A 20,101-nucleotide genomic window follows, 5' to 3' on the forward strand; every position below is an offset into this window, starting at 1 on the left:
CCGTTTGGCTGGAACATGTCGACCTCTCAAACATCAATGGATAGTTACCATCTCTTCTGACTATCCTAACACTATTTTAATCTTGACATTATGATGACCGCTGAATAAATTGTTTTTGGCATTATAATAGTCAATTTTACCTTGCACTTTTCTAAATTTTGACACTGCAATTCACTTTTTTCACTTCTTCCAGCACCACCATATTCCATCTTGGTAATGGTACATCACTGGCGGATCTCCCCTTGGATGTCCCACGATAATAACTAGTGGGATTCTTGGATGAGATACCAGTTTTTCTTTCTCAAAAATCCCAGATGATGATGCTCCGCCATTGGGTGGGCTGATGGGTTTCCTGGATTAACGTGACAACACATATACAAGACGCAGTTCATGTTATTGTTTGTTTGTTTTCTAGCCACACAGAGTCTTGACCTTTAGTGTCCCATTTGTTGTTCTAATACAGAAACAGGGCCAAAGCTTTTTAATATCTCCAGGTTGTTTCCTGGCTTTTTAGGAATGGGATCACTGTGGCTCTTTTAAAGTTTTCTGGGACTACATCCTGCATCAGGGAAAAGTATAATACTAAAAGCAGTGATTCCGAAATAACAGGAGTGATCCATTTCATTACCTCAGGTGGATACACATCGTCGAGGGACCCTGATTTTATTTTATTAATCAGCTTCCCAAGAGAGTCTCTAGCCACAGGTTTAAATGTGGTTAGATAGGACTGGTCAAAATCATTCTCTATATGGTTAATTGTCACAGCTTGGACATCCTTTGACCACCATTATATTCTGCTGCTCCACTGCCACCCCTGCCGCCCAGCACTTCATATGGCTAACACATCATACTTGAAGGTCACAGAAGGGACCAATGGAAATAGGTTTGGCATGGGGCATTGCCACTTCGCAGCAAATGTTTGAAGCAGCAGAGTCCCAACGCAGAACTTAATGTAAAGGGATCTGGCTGCCGGAGGCTCAATTGCATCCATATATTCTTCCAGATAATAGGTGTCTCTAAATTCTGTAAAAGTTGAGGTCAGGGTTCCCAACCCCCCAGTCCTGTGGGGTCTGCCTTCTGCGTGTCTCCAGTGCAACTCCTTGAGCATGGACTTGGAAATGCCTTGCAATGTTTCCAGATGTGCCCACATATTTTCACAATCAATTTCTACTGGACAGCTTCGAGGCCCATCCGAAACGGCAATAGGTCCGCTGAGGACCAAATTCTCCTCCAATACAGCAGGGGTCGAATGCCAGGGTCTAATTGGAGTGGCACAAGTGGAGTGTTGGCAGGGAGATTGGGTTAGGTGTTGTATAAAACGATTTCCCATCAATTCCATGTCACTGACATAATTGCGACCCAAACTTCAAACCATATAAGGACCCCAGCACTCAAACATAATACACTTGCAATGCCGGGGTTATCAGAATAAGGCTAGAGCCCTTCAAGGCTCTCAGAAAACCACCAGTATAATATTCTAATTTAAGTCTGCATTTTTGGATCTGCGGAGATCAACCAAAATGCTCATTACGGGTGAACACTAAATATTCAAAGGTACGGACCCCCTCCAGTGGAAAGCCGTTAAGGATTGTGTGCGACCTAGTTGTATGGCAGGGATTCAATACCATATATTTAGTTTCACTAAGGTTGATCTTCAGCCCTTTCTGCTTGCAGAAGACACTGGACTGCTCCAGGAAATTTGGCATGACCATTGGGGATTTTGAGACCAGTAGGGTGTTTCCACAAACAGGAGCGCCGGGATCTTCCTTTTTGCCAGACACGCGGTATAGGAAGCTAGGATCCTTCTAGTATGGGTGCCCCACTTTTTGCATGGTATCAGTATCTTTTTGACCTAGTCTGACTGGGATCCTGCGAACTATGCTTTCTCCTTAAATTGGCCCTGGTAAGTACTTCTGTACATCCACAATTGGCTACTGGTTTACCCTTGTAGGTCTCTAGTATATGGTACCGGGGTACCCAGGGCATAGGTACACAAGGGGTCTGCAGCATGTATTGTGCCACCCATGGAAGTCCAATTAAACTGTGACTACAGGCCTTCCATTGCAGCCTGCAAGAGTTGGTGCTTTCACCTCACACAACAGATATAAGTTCCTTATACCAGGGGTCACTACACTTACAACCTATAAGTCACCCCTAAGGCAGGCTCTTAAGTTCCGAGGGCAGGGTTCTTGGTCATAAGTGTGAGGGTGCCCCTGCATATGCAGGACACCTCTACAAACCCTATAGTTGATTCTCCAGGCTGTGTAAGTGCTGTCAGACATTTTAATTCAGGTACTAGACAACAGTCATTACGAGATATCTAACTATATAGTGGCTGCACTGAACCCAGTCATGTTTGGTATCACAATCATATGCCCACACTGATTCTAGTGTTGGAAGTATGATCCAATATACTTGATGGCTCCCTTGGGGTACCCCCTGTACTACCTGTAACAGCCTTTCAGGGTGTGACAGCAAGCTAGTGCTGCTGTCGACCACAGACACGATTCTGCCCTCCTGCTGCTGAGCAAGCTCGAGCAGGGGAAGGTAGAACAATAGGTTTCCTGTCACAGGGAGGTGTGACCACTTCCCAGACAGGACTTAGTGTATTGGGCTGGGGTGGGGGCACTTGCCAGCACCACCAGACTGCTTTGAAGGGCACATTTGGTGCCCTCCTTGCATACTCCAGTTTGAGCCAGTTCAGGTAGCCCTTGGTTCCAGCTCTGGCATGAAACTGCTCAAAGTGTAGTGTAGTTCCTATCATCCCAATAGGCTCTGCGCATTGGAATAATACCTACAGCAGTAAAGGCCTAGACCAGACGTTAACTAGGTCTACTACTGTCGATACTAGACTTAAAGTTTTGGGTTTGCCAGCTTAGCTCAGAGTTCACTAGAAACTTTCTCGAATTGTTCAGGAAAGAATTAACTCCCCTGATTAGACAAGAAGGGATTTAGTTTCTGACAACCATAGAACATGACAACTTTGCTCTCCCCTAATCAAGAGTATATCTCGAGAGTCGTGTGAACAAAAGGCAATTTATTTTACTCAGTCAGTACGTGCATTCTTAGTCTCATCAGAATGTAGAGAAAAGGAAGGGACGGGCGTGTTCAATAAAAAGGTGTTATTTATTGATCAGTCTCTTTTCTCGTACAAGAGAAATGGATCGATATTATTGCAATACTTATAGTTAAGTAAAGTGCATACATTAAAAGCAATAGTATAAAATAATACTGTAAAAACATTGATATGGTTTCTAAGCCATAAGATGTTTTAAAATGAATAAAATATATTACATACACATATACATTTGACTAAACGTACTCAACTGGTGTTTCTAGATACGCCTACCCCGTGTACCTGACCTAAGTCTAATACGAGGGCGGGAATAGAAAGTTACAGTTTAAGTTAAGTTTGTTTTTGCCAAGTGAATAACTTAAGAATTCTCTGTGAGGGGTTATTCAGTTCTGTACCTGGAAGTTAGGATGAATGAGGAATGGTATCTCTCTCTCTGGTCTCGATATTCCAGGCTGCCTGCGAGGGCTACCCAGAAACGCCGGGGCTGGATTTCTCGGCAAGAGAAGTCAGCGCGTCTCTCAGCGCGTCAGGAAGGCGGGGCTGCTGCCAGCGGGGTCTGCTCTGCTCTTGGCTTCGGCAAGTATGGCTGCTCCGTCTCGTCACCACGCATGTGTTTGCATAGGGCAAGATCGGTAATATTTATACCTTTAAGGTGCCGAGATTGACGTAAGGATGGACATAGATACGTCAATAAGGATGTCATACGACTTGCTCGTTAGCACATTCTTTTACTGAAGTTCTCGGTGAAATCAAAACAATGGCCGCAGGGTTTTGCCCAGGTTGTCATAGGTTTGATTTGTTATGAGAACTCCGTATGCCTTATCAGGGGCTGGAGGAATATCGCTTGTCTAATTAGATCGCAAGCGTTATGACCTAATCAGATAACACGTTCCTGTGCCGTAGTGTGACTGCGTCAGATAACGGTATCTGCATCATGGGGATTTTCTGCCTCATGGGCTGATTACTAGTTAACTTGTTAGTTTACTAACCAGAATAGGGTCAGGAATAGGGGGATCGATTCAGGACCTATAGGAATACATCACAAAAGGACATGGGAGTATCTTCCTTCTGTCCAGCCCCTCCTCTGGGAGGGAACACTGATTCATTCCAACCCTTTCCCTAGGGTACTTAAGGGCTTACTTGTGGGTGGTTCCTTAGATAAGTTGTGGGACAAGACTCAAAGCCTGAAACCACGCCACTCTTAGACCGTCTGGACACTTGGACTTCGCTGGGCTTCGTCTGGAACCAAGACTGTGCCAAGAAAGACTGCTGCTGCTCCTGGTCTCACTGTTCTGGTCTTCTTCATCGTCTGTGTCTGTGCTTCTTTCAGGATCTCCACTAGACCTGTGAGCATTAAGGACACCTGAAGTAATCTCGCTTGGAGTGAAGGAGTCACTCTCCTGCATCTGCAGGCACCACAATGAATCTGACTGCTCTGCTGCCCCTGACATCCCACAGACTTTGAAAGACTCAGCAACACAGGTGGTGATTCTGCAACTCCTTTGAGGCCTGGCCAGTCCTCTCTGTAATTTTGAGACCAGCATCCCTCGTCAGAACTGCTGGGACCAAACCCCTGTGCACTGCGTCGAGTTGCCATTGCCAAGGCTTGTTGGCTCTGCACTCCAGATATCTTCAGGCTACAAGAAGCTCCAGCATCCAACATCTATTCCTGCCAAATACAGCGTCCTCACCACAACCTCTGTACAGTGGGCCTTCCTTCTTGGTGAGGTCCTCTTGCGACTCCTGTGCCTTTGGCCTGTGGGTCCACCTGAGGGTCTTCTCCTGCTTCAGTGGGCTCCCCTACTTGCCCAGGGCCTGCTCTGACTCTCCTGCTTGTGGTGAGTCCCTTGGTCCTTGCTGGTCCCAATGTTGCTCGTTCTTCGTCCTCCATGCCAGTTGCATCTACCAAGGCTTGTTGGTGTTCTCGCCGGACACTGACCTCCTGGCCATCGACACCCAACATGGGACAGCTTGTGCATGGCTCTGGTTTTCCTCAGCGTCGCTTGTTCCTCACAGCTGCAGTGACAGGGACAACTCATCTGAACTCTACAACATTGGTGGGCATTGCTCTCCTGTGCCTCCTGGTAACTCCTGAATGGCATAGACTCTGTCCCCTCTGCTTGCAGGTTCTTCACATTCAGATTCTATCCTTAGGTTCCATTGGACTTCTTCACCAAGCCTTCCATTGTCGTCTACGGAGGTTCGCGACGTCTCTTCGCCCCTGTGCACCTCACTTCTCTGGTGTAGGTAACCTGGTCTCCAGGGCTTTCATGGCTGGGGTGGGTCTCCAACGTTCCATCCTCCAAGGCTATTCTTCGGGTCCTCTCGGAAGGGTCCTTCTTCTGCAAAACTGCAACACCACTTCTCCATTGACTTCCATTGAGCAAGCAGTTGTGTTCCCACTTTGCTCACAGCCTCTGTGGGGTTCCTGGGTACTTACCTTGGGTGGTTCCTTGTGTCTCCCGCTTCTCTGGGCCTTCTGGTCCAAGTTCCATCCTCTCCTTTAGTTCGCATTCCACTTCCTTAATATATGGTTTGGTCTCCCCTGGAGACCACTTTATTTTGTACTACTTACCTTATTGCAAATGAAGTATTGTTGGGCATTTGTGTTTATATCTCTAGGTAGGAGATATACCAATTTGCTAGTGAGTGCTGTGTAATAACTAGACATATTTTTATATATACACTGTGTAGTTCTTTTTTATTTAACCCACACTACATGATTAACTAGTAAAACAAGCTGCTTAACACTCCTTCAAGATATGCCTGAAGGCTGCTCTCCGCAGCTAACAGTTTGAAAGCTTTCTATGGTTATCAAACACCACTAAAATCACCATAAGGGTTGCCTGGATTAGTGCAAGGTGCACCACTTAAACAACTGTGCACCATATACCAAGCCAGCCTCCTACATGGGGCATCATGCTTACACTGCGATAATGTGGTTGTTAAATCATTAATGTATTGCAAAAACAAGGCGGGGGCTAAGACACACCTTTGTCTCACCCCAAGACACTGGAATGGGGTCAGTCACCTCCCCAGCAAGGCCACACCTAACCTGTGCATAATTATCCCCATGAAGCATCCCGAACATATCAATTAAATATTTTGAAACACTCATATTAGTCAGAACTACCCACAAGTCCTCCCTAGGGATTAAATCAAAAGTCGACCAAAGGTCGACAAAAATGACATAGATATTCCCACCTCCCAACGTGACATACTTCCAGTAGGGAAACGGCCACTACAACGCGGCCGTTTCCACGAAAACCTTAACCACGCATGCATTACAACGCATGCGTGGTTACAACGAAAGCCTTTACCACGCATACGTTTACTACGAGGTACATAGTAAAGGCATGTGTGGTAAAGGGTACAATTAAAAAAAGGGGGTGGGGGGGCTCCCCCCCACCCCCAATAAAAACTAACCTGAAGTCGAGATGTGCAGGCAATCTGCGTCATATAAGAGGGAACGGAAAGAAACTTCTGCTTCCTCTTTACGACGTATGACGTCACCACGGAAGAATTTGTGAAGAAGGATAAGCGTGGAAATACCATTCCGTTGTAACGCATGCGTGGTAAAGACATGCGTTACAACGGAGTTCGTTGTAAGAACATACAACCCTTCCAGTAGATTTGTTGTAATTGGAGCACTTGGTCAATTGTACTTGCCCCAGGCCTGAACCCAGCTTGCAGGGGAGTTAACACGCCTGACTCCTCAATCCAAGTGTGTAGTCTGCCCGACAGAATTTGACTAAAGAACTTCTGTGAGCTGTTGATGAGACTGAAAGGGCAGTCGTTTGAGGGGCCAGACCTAAGGCCCTTCCTATAGACTGGGACAATTTCAGCCCCTACCAAAATTCGTGGGCTGGCGAGCCCATTCATGATGTTATTAATGTAACGGGCAAAATAAAGGTACCAAAACCTCCTTCTCAGTATTAACAAGTCTCCCAGTACCTTGTGAAGCTGCGCTGCTTTCCCCAGAGCGATCCAATAGATTGCCATTGCAACTTCTCTCACAGTGATGGGCAAGAAGCACAATCAAATTGGGGGGTCAGGACCACTCCAGGTGGTACACTAGATGATTGACCTTCCCTTACCCATTCCCCTGGGGTAGCCAGACCTTCTACAGGTATGGCAAAGGTCACATCCTCACATATCCTGCTGACTAGAATTAGTATAGGGCCAGCTGTTGGTGACTGGGCCAGCTCATTTAACCCCACATCACACACATACAGGCCTGAGATGTGTTCAACCCAAGCAGCTGCACAGCAGGGCTACGGAATCTAAGTACTTGTTAGCCACTATTTTCCAAGAGGAGCGATGATCTTTCCCCTTGGTTGCAGCCAATAATGGTCTCCAGGTAGCCACTTCTTGATCTTGTTTGACTTTTCCCAGTACAACCGGAAGCTCAATCTTCCTAGATTTCAGCTTTGGTCCCTCACTTAATGGCAGCCAATAGGGACTCCCTAGCTAGCTGACATACCTTAGTGAACCATTTGGCCTCATAGGTCCATTTTGGCAGAGCCCTAATTTCAACCAAAAAGAGCTCCTTTATGGAGAAGATCAAGGAATTGTGGGTGGCAATGAGGTCCTCCAATGAGCACACTGCAAGGGAACTCCCTCCTAGGGTGAGAACTGCTTCAAAAGTGGTATCAATGGCCTCATACAGCTGTGCCTGAATAGTTGAAGTGGCAGTGATAACACTCCATTTCAGTCTGCGTCGACTGCTGGTTGGCATTAGCCTCCTGTCAAGGGATGCTCAGTCATGAGATGGAATGCTAGAGCCAAGCGAGCTCAAGGAGAAGTCCAAAGCATTATGGAGCTCAAGGAGAAGTCCAAAGCACTTTGATCACTGTCCTGTCTAGAGACCACCACCATGTCAATTACTTGCAACCACAGCCTAACATCCCTCAATATGTAATCTATATGGCTGGCGCAACTCTGCCGATCTAAGGCGAGCTTCCCCTCGTTATCTGAGGGGGTCCACTCATTACAGGCTTGCAAGCCATTATTAAAGGTACAGGTATATAACTGCAAGCCTGCCGCAGACCATTTTTTTTCAGCTGAAGTGTAAGCTCCGGAATTGCCCATACTTCATTCTTTTCTCCACTAAGCTTGCCGGTGGCAATCTCAAGGGGTTCAAAGTTACAATTAAAATCCCTCCCCCACCACAATCCTAAAAACACCAACTAAGAGACGGTTTACTAAAAAAGCTTTCCATGCCTGAATTTTTTTTCAGGAAACCATATTTGCCACTGTTATCAACATGTTTTATTTTCTTCAAAAGTCCAATTTGTTGTATTTGTTCTCTCGCAAACGTCGTAGTCATCCATTCATTCTCAAAGTTGCTGGAAAGCGCAGCACATCTAGTTTCACAGTAAACTTCTGAGAAAATCCATCTCCAGTTGGAGTGCAACACTCTAGTAAAAAATGTTACACTGCATTGATAAGTGCAGGGAAAAATACTGCAGAGGCGCAATCAAAGTGTTATTCCCATAAAACTGCATATGTCAACAATTTGGAATTTCACAAAAATAAGGTACATAATAAAAACTTTGCACACCCCTACTTTAGGGATTTTGCACATCGAAGTTATTCTTTGTATGTTGTATACTAATATTAGATTCAGATATATTGTCTGGTGAGGAGACAGGAAGGCGGGCACTGCCTATAGTGCCATAAACCGCAGATGCAGAAGTGAGCAATGGACTTGAAGCACTTGCAAGCGCATAGTCATATTTTGGACCAGGATTTGTTGTTCACTGTGAACATCTGAGGCAGACCTTACAAGCAGCGAAGCCATTGACACTCTTCTTGTTCCCTGCCTCATCTCATATGTGATTATAGTGCTGTGAATCGACAGACTGGATGGTGGTGTCTTCTTGTTTGTAATGTCATCTCTTCAGGTGGAACCTTCTGAGAACACGGTTAGTTGTTTCTGTTCTCTACAACCACACACATAGTTTTGTAAGCCTGCTCTTCGGTCACATGACCATAGTATTATTGTAAGGTTTTCATAGGTGCTAGATTATAGCTTCCTGTATGGATTTGTTCGGTATTATTTTCGCATACTTATTTTTGTGATGACAATACCTATCTTAATCCATGCAAGCCATTCCTTGTTCTTCCTAATTATGAATTAAAACATGACCCTGTAGAAACCTGCTGTCGTTTTAAGAAGTGTACTATATATGTTGCTTTCTTACATTATGATTTACTTCCTCTGCTCTTTTTAGAGCTTCATTACAACTTCCATAGAATTAGGTGTGGAGGTAGGTACCGGAAGGTGCGGGAATCTCTGATTCCGACCATAATCTCTGCACATATATCCAGGGAATGGGGACTAACAGGCGGACCCTAGAATACTGTGTCCAGTACTGCATGTTTTTCCCACTTCTGGTGGAAATATTGTGCACAAATCCGCACACAGTTACCTTCTGCTTGGAAATGGTGGTAAATGTTCGGTAGGCATTTTCTCTCAGCCGCAGTGCGAACGGAGGAAGAATGGCAGAGGTCAGTACAAGTTTAAATCAGCTTGATGGAGCTGTTTTTGCCCCTGCACACATTCTGCCATATGTGGTTGTGAGCTGGGCACCGCAGCTCCTCGTAGCCACCGTTGCTCTGCCGGCAAGCCTGGCCCTGCTGTTTTCTGGCTGAGAATTATTGGGTCCAGAGTTTGAGGACAATTGTTGTAAATATGTTGCATCCCTGTGCTTCGAAACTAACGCAGCGCGGTGTAGCAAAATGACTTGCAGCACCACGCTGCGTTAGTTTCTTGTAGATCTACCCCATGATGTTCCAGCTCTTGGAAAAGGGGGAGACCACAGAGATCCAAACAGGAGCCGGACCATACCCTAGTATACTGGTGTGGGACACATATTGAAAAGGAAGAGAGGGGGAGGGGAGTGGCCCCAGCAGTGCTGCGACGTCCAACTATCACACTTCCCGGCACGTGTTTCATCCAACTAGGGCCGAGGTTCGTCTGACCTACACAGAAGGGGCGAGAGCAGTGCTTAGGGACACCAGGTCCAGCTGGCAGGCCGTTTTCCTTAAAGTAAACCTAGATGAGTTTAAAAAAAAGAAAACAAAACCTTTAAGTTTCTTTTTTAAGAATAGACAGTGGTCCATGGGACCTCTGTCTGTTTTTAAAAAATATGTGTTTTCATTCTCAAGGGGGAGAGATCCCATGGGGACCCCTTATCATTTGGGAATGCTTACCACAACATTTCAGTAGTCTGTAAAAAATTACTATTTTGCAACCATAATTCAGTTGCAAAACATTAATACATACATACCACTCCGATTTGGTGTTTGGAAGGGGCACCCGAAACACACCTCTTCCAAAACCGAATTGAAAAACCAAATTGCATTTTGATAAGAAGTTACCTAATCACAATTTGGCTTTTTGTACATTTCCAAAAGCTTGTTTGGTTTGCAGTTACAAATGCCTGGATTCTTCTAATCTGGCCATTTTGTGACCCCCCCCCCCGAAAATGTTTTGTACATGAGGCACTTGATTTTTTAACTGAGTCTGCCGCTGACCGCGCGACACGCAGGGGAGCATGGGCGGGACAGCGCCCTAGTCCCACACCACGGGCGAGCAGAGCGGCCCTCAGAGCAGACTCCTCCCCCTGAGCGACCTCCCTACTCAAACAACCAATAGGGAGGGCTCACCTGTGAGAAGGGGGTGTCCTTTAGGTATTTAGCGGCGTAGCAACTGCGCTCGGCCTCTCTCTCCCGCCATGCGTCCCTTCGGCTCTGCGCTGTTTCCACCCTGAACCCTTACCCAGCTGCAGAGCGGCGGTGTATAAGCTGTGAATTTTGTAATGGTCATGTTTTATGTTGCAGGCGGAGTAAGGGCGATCTGGAAGCAGATGGACAGTAAGGGTACCTCTGCGGCAGAAGGATACAGTCAAGATACCTCTGCCTGGCACAGTAAGGGTGCCTGAGCCAAGCACCTGGAGCCGAAGGAGGTTCCAGGAAACAGCGTCGGCGCCCCGTTAGTCCTTCGGGCGGTCGGGGGGCCTGAACCGACCGGGGGTGTGCCTCATCTCTCCGCCCTGACAGGGGGGGCGGGAGTATAACGAAATGGTAATATGCAGCACCGTTAGAGCATCGTCTCGCCGTGCAAGATGGCTCCTTAGGCATGCGGGTCAGCGAGGGGCTGCCGCTTTGGATCGCCTGTAAGATGACCCACCTTAAACGATATACCTGTTGTACGAAATAAACCTGCAACAGTTCTTTCCCACAAATATGTCTCATGAGTTTCATTGGTATGTAAGTGAATTGGCATAGCGGGGCGAGCACTGGCGGTGTGGGCACTATGCTTCTGCACATTGCAATTCTGCGTTTGGATACTGTGAATATGTACTGGGGAGGATACGAGTTGTACAAGCTCTTCAAAATCATGGATTTACACTGACTGCATTTTTGTATACTTTCTTAGATTTCTAGCTTTGAACATCGTAGCATTTTTTGTACTTTTCTTTTTTTATCTTTTATTTATAACTGTAATGATTTTAAATAATCAAGCAACAAAACATTTAGTTATGAGACAAAAATAGTAACAAACATAGCTTTGATTACATTTGGTTTAATTTTCTTTTTGCCTCAAAGTAATTGGCAAATGTATTTCATGTTTTTTGCAGGTTCTCCGACGCCATCCGCATTTTTCGATTATCCAGATGGATTTACATTCACATATGAAGATTATAATGGTGAGGTACATCTAGTTCCGTTGCTAGTGCAGCATGTGCCTGACATTTCAGTGTCTGATTTAGCTGTAGTACTTCCAAAAACCCATCATGCCATGTAATTGTCCATATGTTTGTGCTTGGGTGAGGGGAGCAGGCACGATTCTCCTTCGCAACTAGTATAGGAGAATTCATAGCTCATGTGGAATCTGGATCAGTAGATTGCTAGTGGAAGAGGTGCAGAGGCCAGGGTGACTGACTCCAGAACCCGGGGGCTCATGGTTCGATCCCCTGCGCCGGCGGCAGATTAGCCCAGCACCATGTGACTCTGGGAAATAGCTTGCTTAATCTTCCTGATGGCCCGAAGCGCCTGGAGACCCTTACGGATGATTGTTCGCGCTTTACAAATGTGAATTATTATTGCTGTCACAGGCATGGTGACATTGGAGATGTGCTGATTTTCTGTCAACAAAGAGCATTGCGAACTGAGCTTATGCTAATGTTCAAATGTGGTAAACGTAGCAATAAGGGTAGTGACTGTGTTGTAAAGGTATGCGTGGTAAATGCTTGCGTGATTCCGTCATATATCCATTTACAGGGAAACATCCTTTACAACGCCATAAGAACCACAACCTTCCTTTACAACACAGTCACCACTGTGACAGCTATGTTACCACGTGTTCCTTTACCACACAAGTCGTTACAATGGCTTGCTTTAGGGAACACTGTGTTGGACTGGTGTTGGCTTTTAAGTCTAACACCTTTCCTACTGATACAAGCACTGGAGTTGGAATAGCAATTTATACTATTCCAAAAACCTGTGCTCCCCTAAAGCAAGTCGTTGTTGCAACTTGCATGGTAAAGGAACGCGTGGTAACTTGGCAGTCAGGGTAGTGACTGCGTTGTAAAGGTATGCGTGGGAAATGCATGCGTAGTTCCATCAGACATACATATTTACCCTGTCCACCATCTTGCCTAAATGTCAAAATATGTCAAGTGATGACAACTGCTGATTTCTGTTCTAAATAAAGTATTGCTATTTTTCACAAGACTAAGCAGAGGATGTTTTCAGAATGGTTTTTTAACTGTACTGAATCAAGGACGTTTCCAACCTTCCAGGCTCATGCTCAAACAATATATCTGTTTAACTGTTCAGCTAGAACTGTAAGAATGACTGAATCTCAATGTATTACTATCCTGAGAGAATCCTCAAATATATTCTTTAGTAAAATGTTTTTTCTTGTTGTAGTAAGAAGGCTACACAGGAAGTAGGTTCACGTAGAGCTCGAGAGGCATATGAGACAACAAACTCACCAGATTTATCCTTTTGCATTAAAACAGCACCCAACCCAATGTTGCTAGCATCAACATAGACAATACATTCTTTGCCCACAGTGTAAGGTTTCAAAAATGGGGCCTCAACAATTTTCTGTTTCAAAATAGCAAAAGAGTTTTCTTGTTCTTTACCCCAAATAAATTTTGTATTTTTCTTTAAAAGAACCCTCAAAGGATGTACAATATCAGAATAATTTTTTACAAATTTGCCATAAAATTCGGTCAATCCTAAAAAGGAAAGTAATTGTTCTTTTGAATTGGGAGAGGGTGCTTTGACAATGTTTTGAACATGATTAACTTTGGGTTTAATTCCGTAACTAGATATTTCGTGGCCCAGGTACTCCACTTTATCTTGTCTGAATTTACATTTGTTGAATTTCAAAGTAAGACCCTTGGACCGAACCTTTCCCAAAACCACAGCTAGATTTTCATCATGTTCAGTATAGTCTTTTCCAAAAATCAAGATGTCGTCCTGGAAAGCTATGGCCCCCTTGCAATCTGTCAATAGTTCTTTCATAAGGCGCTGGAAGACGGAGGCTGCACTTGCCAATCCGAAAGGCATGCGTAAGTACTGAAACATGCCTTCTGGGGTGACAAAAGCAGTAAGTTTCCTTGATTCTTCATCTAACTCCACCTGGTGGTAGGCACTAGCTAAATCAATTGAGGAGAACACAGTTGCACCTGACAAAGCGGAAATCAATTCGTGTATGTTTGGCAAAGGATGTTTGTCTATCCATATTTCCTTATTGAGACTGCGCAAATCTGCACATAAACGAAGTTCGCCTGAACTTTTAACTGAAATTACAATGGGCGAAACCCAAGGGGAAGACTCAATAGGCTCAATTATACTCCTTTTTACTAAATCGTCTAGAATATCTTTTAACTTGGGTCTGTAAGTCAAAGGGACATTTCTCACTTTATGCCTGACAGGAACAGCATTGTCATTTAAAACTATTTTGTGCTTGAAATCGATGTATTTTCCCAACTTATCATTAAAAATTTCGGGAAAATTTTTGAGTATGTTTTTTGTGAAATCAGAATCACTAGATGTTTTCAAAGTTAAGTTAACTAGAGAGTTAGTGATGTGCTTTTCAAACCGGGGCTCCTCAACATAAACTGGTGGTACTGAATTTGGATCCAATTTGATGCCTAGCAAGCGTTGATGAGGCCAACCCAGGATGGAGACCCCGTTGGTAGCAACATAAACCTTTGCTAAGACATCCCAGTTCTTAAAAAACAGTTTGGTCCAAAAGAAACCCTCTAATGCGATTTTCCGTCCTGTGTACCCACCAGGATATATGTCAGGACTTAAGAGTTCCCTCTTGTGCCAAAGTCGTTCGAAAATATCCTTACCAATAATACTATACCATGCACAAGAGTCAACAAAAATTTCAATAGGTTTGTTGTCCATAAAGATAGTACAAGAAGGAAAATTATTTTGAATACATTCATCAATGGACAGTATGCAATTTAAACTATTTAAAACCTCTTCTTCTTCAGGGGAGATGTAATTGATTCTTTGACCAGATTTGCACACATTGCCAAAGTGCCCTTTCTTTTTGCACTTGATGCAAATCTTGTCCCAAGCAGGACAACCTTTATAATTGCCCACATGGTTAGTACTACCACATCTGTAGCAAACAATAGTATTTCTTCTGGTAAAATTCTTATTTTCACTAGTGTTTCTTATATATTCTTTCTTAAAAACAGGTTTGTGAATACTGGTGTTTGGAGTGGAATTACTGGAATGAGTTTTAACAATGGCTACTTCAACTTCAGGAACGTTGGTTTTAAGATTTTTCTCTCTTATCTCAGATACAAACATTTCAGAATGTTCTATACCTTTAGCTATATTCACAACTGCGGCAAGAGTGGTTTCAGTGCCCAACCAAAGTCTTTCTTGGATCTTTTTGCTTTTTGTTTTCATCATGATTTGGTCTCTGAGAACTTGCTCATATGATATTGTTTCGAAAGAACAAGTGCATGCTAGTGAACGTAAAGCTGCCACGTAATCTTCAATAGTTTCATCAGATTTCTGATCACGAGAATAAAACTTAAACCTTTCCATAACAGTATTAATCCGTCTGCCAAAACGAATTTTCATTTGTTTAGAAGCCTTGTTAAATACATCCATATCACCTGCGTCTTCTAAGGGTGGTAAATTATCAAATTCTTTTATTCCTGCACCACCAAGACAATGTCTAAGTAGAGCAAGTTTTCTTTTTGCTGTGCAATCCTCGTTTTCTAAAACATCCACATAAGCAATAAACATAGGAAACCAAAGATCCCATTCTATTGGAGGATCGCCTGCAACCTGAAGAAAATGAGGTGGTGCTGCAATGTTAGACATTTGTAAATAAAATTAAAAAAAATATATAAGTAAATAAATGAGCTTGAAACTTGAGTAAAAAGAATTCTAATGTAATCCAACCTGAAAAACAAAGTGTTGATGTTATTGTTGTGCTAATCGTTGTAGTAAAATATTTGCAAATTTTCATGTAATTGGTGTGCAAATCACCGTAGTAAAAGATTTGCAGAATGAATTTCCTTGACTTTCCAATGTCGTTTTCCTCTGTTTGAGTCACTACTAATTGTTCTTAATATAGTCGTTTATCTGTCTTTTTATCGCTTCAAATCGCCATGTAATATGAGACTGTAATTGGTTTTTGCAAAGATGGTTAAGTGAAGCGAAAATTCGGCTTCAATCTTTAGTAAGATGGCCGCCAAGAGCGTCTGCAATGCGCGATGACGTGGGTAATTGCACTTGAGACCAGAGAACAGTCTTGGTAAACAAAGGCGATGGAACGCGGTGAAGCGCGGCTCGAGCAAAGCCTCGTGAGAAGCCAAACGAATTTCAAAACGCTCGAGGTGAGTTTTTTGAATAGAAAGCAACGGAGGAGATACGCTCTTAATGAAGAGTGTATTATGGTATCTAATTCGAAATTCGTAATGTTTTACATTTTACACCGCTCGATAATGCGGTCGAAAAGTAGAGGTACATCAATTGAAATCCAGAAAAGTGACTCACGTGACTCTGGAGGATGGCGATGGTAACAAATAGATCTGGTAGTCGAGGGTGATAATGGCAAATTCTGGTAGCCGAGTTTGATAACAGAAGTTCCTCACTTCTTTAAAGTTGGCAAAAGCGGGTTTTGCGTGAAACAGGAACTGTAGTAGACGAGTGAACGCTGTCTTCATGAAATACACTGCTCCCAACGTCGCCAATAATTGTGTAGTAAGAAGGCTACACAGGAAGTAGGTTCAGCAGGTTTATTCATGAGAAAAACAGCTTAACAACCACAGGTAGGAAGGGATAACCTCCGCCTCAGATCAGCAGTAACTGACAGTGGTCAAGGGAAAACATTCCAAGACTTAACACTCTATTGAGTGACATCACAAGATTCTAGATGACATAGGAATACTACACTTGTCTTTTCCCTATTGGTGCAAAACCTGAGAACCATATATTCCAACTCAATGTATGAACGTCTTTGTCCAAAGTCTATAAAAGTATGTGCATTTCTGTAATGAGAGCGACCCCATTGTCCCCACCTTACAAGGCAAATCTATGCCAGAATTTAATTAGAACTGTGCCAAGTTGCTTTTGGCATCTTTCTTGTAATCTGCCCAATAATACTTTGTATAAAACTTTGAAATGTATTTCCTAGTCTGTCATTCTTAACAGAATGTTTCAACATATCTCTGTGAGTCCATGTAACTCGAACCAGTCGTGAAGAACCAAAGTCCATATCAGGCCTACACTACTACTGATCCTAGCAGTTGGCATGCCACATCGGATAGAATTTGAGATTAATTAGAGTGCTGACACTGACGGAGAGTTGTTCATAACTATGAAATGCTCCCCGGTGAGCTAATAAGTCCAGGCTCACTTTTCTGGCTACAAATAAGTCGTCCGGAAGCCCAGCACGGTTCTGAGTGAGCCTGTCACAGGTACAGTGTATCCCAGCTGAGACCACCGGATAAGGGTCCCAGGTGCAGTGCATCCCAGGTGAGACCACTGGATAAGGGACCCAGGTACAGTAGGTCCCAGGTGAGACCACTGGATAAGGGTCCCAGGTACAGTGCGTCATGGGTGAGACCACTGGATAAGGGTCTCAGGTGCAGTGCATCACTGGTGAGACCACTGGATAAGGGTCTGAGGTGCAGTGCATCCCGGGTGAGACCACTGGATAAGGGTCCCAGGTGCAGTGCATCCCAGGTGAGACCACTGGATAAGGGACCCAGGTACAGTAGGTCCAAGGTGAGACCACTGGATAAGGGTCCCAGGTACAGTGCGTCACGGGTGAGACCACTGGATAAGGGTCTCAGGTGCAGTGCGTCACTGGTGAGACCACTGGATAAGGGTCTCAGGTGCAGTGCATCCCGGGTGAGACCACTGGATAAGGGTCCCAGGTACAGTGCATCGCGGGTGAGACCACTGGATAAGGGTCCCAGGTACAGTGCATCGCGGGTGAGACCACTGGATAAGGGTCACAGGTACAGTGCATCCCAGCTGAGACCACTGGATAAGGGTCCCAGGGGCAGTGCATCCCAGGTGAGACCACTGGATAAGGGTCCCAGCTACAGTGCGACCCGGGTGAGACCACTGGATAAGGGTCCCAGGTACAGTGCGTCCCGGGTGAGACCACTGGATAAAGGTCTCAGGTGCAGTGCATCCTGGGTGAGACCACTGGATAAGGGTCTCAGGTGCAGTGCATCCCGGGTGAGACCACTGGATAACGGTCTCAGGTGCAGTGCATCCTGGGTGAGACCACTGGATAAGGGTCCCAGGTACAGTGCATCCCGGGCGAGACCACTGGATAAGGGTCTCAGGTGCAGTGCGTCACGGGTGAGACCACTGGATAAGGGTCTCAGGTGCAGTGTATCCCAGGTGAGACCACTGGATAAGGGTCCCAGGTACAGTGCATCGCGGGTGAGACCACTGGATAAGGGTCCCAGGTACAGTGCATCGCGGGTGACACCACTGGATAACGGACAAAGGTACAGTGCATCCCAGCTGAGACCACTGGATAAGGGTCCCAGGTGCAGTGCATCCCAGGTGAGACCACTGGATAGGGGTCCCAGGTACAGTGCGACCCGGGTGAGACCACTGGATAAGGGCCCCAGGTACAGTGCGTCCCGGGTGAGACCACTGGATAAGGGTCTCAGGTGCAGTGCATCCTGGGTGAGACCACTGGATAAGGGTCTAAGGTGCAGTGCATCCCGGGTGAGACCACTGGATAAGGGTCTCAGGTGCAGTGCATCCTGGGTGAGACCACTGGATAAGGGTCTCAGGTGCAGTGCATCCCGGGTGAGACCACTGGATAAGGGACCCAGGTACAGTAGGTCCCAGGTGAGACCACTGGATAAGGGTCCCAGGTACAGTGCGTCACGGGTGAGACCACTGGATAAGGGTCTCAGGTGCAGTGCGTCACGGGTGAGACCACTGGATAAGGGTCTCCGGTGCAGTGCATCCCGGATGAGACCACTGGATAAGGGTCCCAGGTACAGTGCATCACGGGTGAGACCACTGGATAAGGGTCCCAGGTACAGTGCATCGCGGGTGAGACCACTGGATAAGGGTCCCAGGTACAGTGCATCGCGGGTGAGACCACTGGATAAGGGTCCCAGGTACAGTGCATCCCAGCTGAGACCACTGGATAAGGGTCCCAGGTGCAGTGCATCCCAGGTGAGACCACTGGATAAGGGTCCCAGGTACAGTGCGTCCCGGGTGAGACCACTGGATAAGGGTCTCAGGTGCAGTGCATCCTGGGTGAGACCACTGGATAAGGGTCTCAGGTGCAGTGCATCCCGGGGGAGACCACTGGATAAGGGTCTCAGGTGCAGTGCATCCTGGGTGAGACCACTGGATAAGGGTCCCAGGTACAGTGCGTCCCGGGTGAGACCACTGGATAAGGGTCCCAGGTACAGTGCGTCCCGGGTGAGACCACTGGATAAGGGTCTCAGGTGCAGTTCATCCTGGGTGAGACCACTGGATAAGGGTCTCAGGTGCAGTGCATCCCGGGTGAGACCACTGGATAAGGGTCTCAGGTGCAGTGCATCCCGGGTGAGACCACTGGATAAGGGTCTCAGGTGCAGTGCATCCTGGGTGAGACCACTGGATAAGGGTCCCAGGTACAGTGCATCCCAGGTGAGACCACTGGATAAGGGTCTCAGGTGCAGTGCGTCACGGGTGAGACCACTGGATAAGGGTCTCAGGTGCAGTGCATCCCAGGTGAGACCACTGGATAAGGGTCCCAGGTACAGTGCATCCTGGGTGAGACCACTGGATAATGGTCCCAGATACAGTGTGTCCTGGGTGAGACCACTGGATAAGTGTCCCAGGTACAGTGCGTCCCGGGTGAGACCACTGGATAAGGGTCTCAGGTGCTGTGCATCCTGGGTGAGACCACTGGATAAGGGTCTCAGGTGCAGTGCATCCCGGGTGAGACCACTGGATAAGGGTCTCAGGTGCAGTGTATCCCGGGTGAGACCACTGGATAAGGGTCTCAGGTGCAGTGCATCCTGGGTGAGACCACTGGATAAGGGTCCCAGGTACAGTGCATCCCAGGTGAGACCACTGGATAAGGGTCTCAGGTGCAGTGTGTCATGGGTGAGACCACTGGATAAGGGTCTCAGGTGCAGTGCATCCCAGGTGAGACCACTGCATAAGGGTCCCAGGTACAGTGCATCGCGGGTGAGACCACTGGATAAGGGTCCCAGGTACAGTGCATCGCAGGTGACACCACTGAATAAGGGACAAAGGTACAGTGCATCCCAGCTGAGACCACTGGATAAGGGTCCCAGGTGCAGTGCATCCCAGGTGAGACCACTGGATAGGGGTCCCAGGTACAGTGCGACCCGGGTGAGACCACTGGATAAGGGCCCCAGGTACAGTGCGTCCCGGGTGAGACCACTGGATAAGGGTCTCAGGTGCAGTGCATCCTGGGTGAGACCACTGGATAAGGGTCTCAGGTGCAGTGCATCCCGGGGGAGA

At 46.1% G+C, this 20,101-nt stretch overlaps 1 long non-coding RNA gene across 1 annotated transcript in view; it reads left to right on the forward strand.

Annotated features, from left to right (window-relative positions):
• Positions 1 to 20,101, forward strand: part of LOC144798421 (uncharacterized) — a 132,425-nt gene that overhangs the window by 76,248 nt on the left and 36,076 nt on the right. The window contains exon 2 of the long non-coding RNA XR_013603536.1: positions 11,725 to 11,793. This is a non-coding gene — a long non-coding RNA (uncharacterized LOC144798421). The remainder of the gene's footprint in view (positions 1 to 11,724; positions 11,794 to 20,101) is intronic.

The sequence above is a fragment of the Lissotriton helveticus genome, chromosome 12 (genome assembly GCF_964261635.1).
Source record: "Lissotriton helveticus chromosome 12, aLisHel1.1, whole genome shotgun sequence".
NCBI lineage: Eukaryota > Metazoa > Chordata > Amphibia > Caudata > Salamandridae > Lissotriton > Lissotriton helveticus.